We start from the raw sequence: 2,036 nt of genomic DNA, 5'->3' as shown, positions 1-2,036 counted from the left end.
TCCAGGCATACATTGCCTCATTATTCCAATAGAGTGAGACAGTGCACTCTTTTATTACAGTAGTATGGGGTGGGTAACCTTTGTGATGTGCATCAGCTAGGATGCTTTGGGTCAGAACAGTTAGAACAGTCATTGAGTTGGAGACGTAAGATTGGGTCATAAAACAATACTGTACAACATGCGCAATCACAAATATTTTCTGTCTACAAATACAGCTGAGAGAGACAGCATGATAAAAGTACAGAACAGGAGCCTGGTGCACTGCACTGTACAGTACAGTACGGACTGATACGCTGTCTGTCGTGACGGCTGTTAGACCACTGGACATGCAATTGTGGCGGAATTTGAGATGCAGAAGTGCGACATCCACCACGGTTATGTGCTCTTGGTGCTCCACTTTTCTGTTTCTCAAAGAAGGTTTTAGGGTGACGAGTCAGAGGACAGTCTTAGCCGTGGGTTGTGACGGAATCCCGGCCGTCGAATTCATCTCAGGAAGGGAAATGACGAGTTCTTGCCCTGCCAGTCTATCCACACACACCCTATAACACAGCACAAGCAGTTGAGTTACGTTCATTTAGTAGATTAAGTTGAGTTGACAAACTTCAAATCAGTTACATTAGTTGATAGGAGTTGATAGCAGATGACACATCTTTCAAATAAAGAATCTGTTCAAGTCATAGAGATAGATAAAGACTCTAGTGCCTAAAAGCCCGTTTTAGCTTGGGCATCATCATTGGAGAAATTTCACCATTTTGAAGTAGTCAAACTGGTGGACTTCCTATGGGCTAATGAAGATCACATAATTCCATCTGAGGATCAGCCAATGATATATATGAGCAAACATTCCAATACTGCAGGTGGCAGTAATCACAAACTTGGCTTTATACCTGTTCAAATAACACACTCATGTGGCAGTATGCAACTTCAGTTTGTTTACCAACTCATATAAGTAGTAGGATTTTTTTTAAACTAATTCAAAATGAAGATGGCCTCTAATGGTGCTCGCCGGTTGCTCACAGATGCCATTATTGGACAGATCAAAGAAGGGTCCTCTATCATTCTATGGATCAAATTGAAACACTCGAGATGTGTGCCAGTGTTATAGCAATCAACATTGGGGTGCTCTCTGCAATAGCAAAGACCATGAAAGGTACTGTTAATCAAAATGTCAAACGCAACGACAAAACAGTTAGTGGGATGATACTGATACTAGTCGCTACCTGGTTGTTGCTGCTGGTGCATAGAGGCCGTTGAGGTGGTCTTGTAGCAGTTTTGTACACCAGCCGCCCATGTAGGGCCTGCACAGTGGATGCCCAGGGGGTGGGGTTCTTGTCTCTGGTGGAGAATGGCCGCCCGTTGTGTGTACCTCATGGAGTCACCTTATACACGTGATGGAGAAAGAAAGACGTACAATTCAGGATTGTAGAGTGAGGGACCAATCCCACCCCCAACTTCAGTAAAATGTTAACTTTAGTTGAAATTATGTGAATGGATTGACCTCGTATTGATTATTGTTTGTGAAGCTATTTAGTTTTGTTCCTCAACCTTTAAGCACCTGCATTTGCTAGGCTCTGTCCTCAGCATTCTATCTTGGCTAGTGTACATTTCCTCTGCTAGGCTCTGTCCTCACATATCTATATATTGGCTTTGTGTACTTCTGCTCTGCTAGGCTCTTGTCCTCACATTCTATCTTGGCTTAGTGTACATTCTGCTCTGCTAGGCTCTGTCCTCACATTCTATCTTGGCTAGTGATACATTTCTGCGTCTGCTAGGCTCTGTCCTCGCACATTCTATCTTGGCTAGGGACATCTTGCATTCCTTTTCTCCTCTGTTTCGTTTCCGCTTCCATCCCTCCCCTTTTACCTGCAGTGCCGGGTGTTAATCCAGACACCTCTGATGTGGCGGTGTTGTTTGTCCCTCTGAGTCGATGGAAAGGCTGGAAGTACATGGGCGTAGCCGGTATCGAATTGCCGACTCAGGTCCACTCTCAGGCTTCACTGGGTCCATGCTGGTCAGGTTGTAAGCAGCTACTTACC

At 44.5% G+C, this 2,036-nt stretch overlaps 1 long non-coding RNA gene across 2 annotated transcripts; it reads right to left on the bottom strand.

Annotated features, from left to right (window-relative positions):
• LOC139027002 (uncharacterized) lies at positions 1 to 2,036 on the bottom strand. Of its 2 annotated transcripts, none has more exons than XR_011479022.1 (3): positions 1,864 to 2,036; positions 1,221 to 1,379; positions 1 to 539 (listed from the first exon to the last, which is right to left on the bottom strand). It is a non-coding gene; the product is annotated as an uncharacterized lncRNA (long non-coding RNA). The 2 variants fall into 2 exon arrangements; XR_011479021.1 differs by having other exon boundaries at positions 1 to 524; positions 1,205 to 1,379; positions 1,864 to 1,875.

The sequence above is a fragment of the Salvelinus sp. IW2-2015 genome, unplaced genomic scaffold (genome assembly GCF_002910315.2).
Source record: "Salvelinus sp. IW2-2015 unplaced genomic scaffold, ASM291031v2 Un_scaffold6758, whole genome shotgun sequence".
NCBI lineage: Eukaryota > Metazoa > Chordata > Actinopteri > Salmoniformes > Salmonidae > Salvelinus > Salvelinus sp. IW2-2015.
The sequence above is the reverse complement of the archived record's forward strand: the minus strand, read 5'-3'. Positions and strand labels throughout refer to the sequence as shown.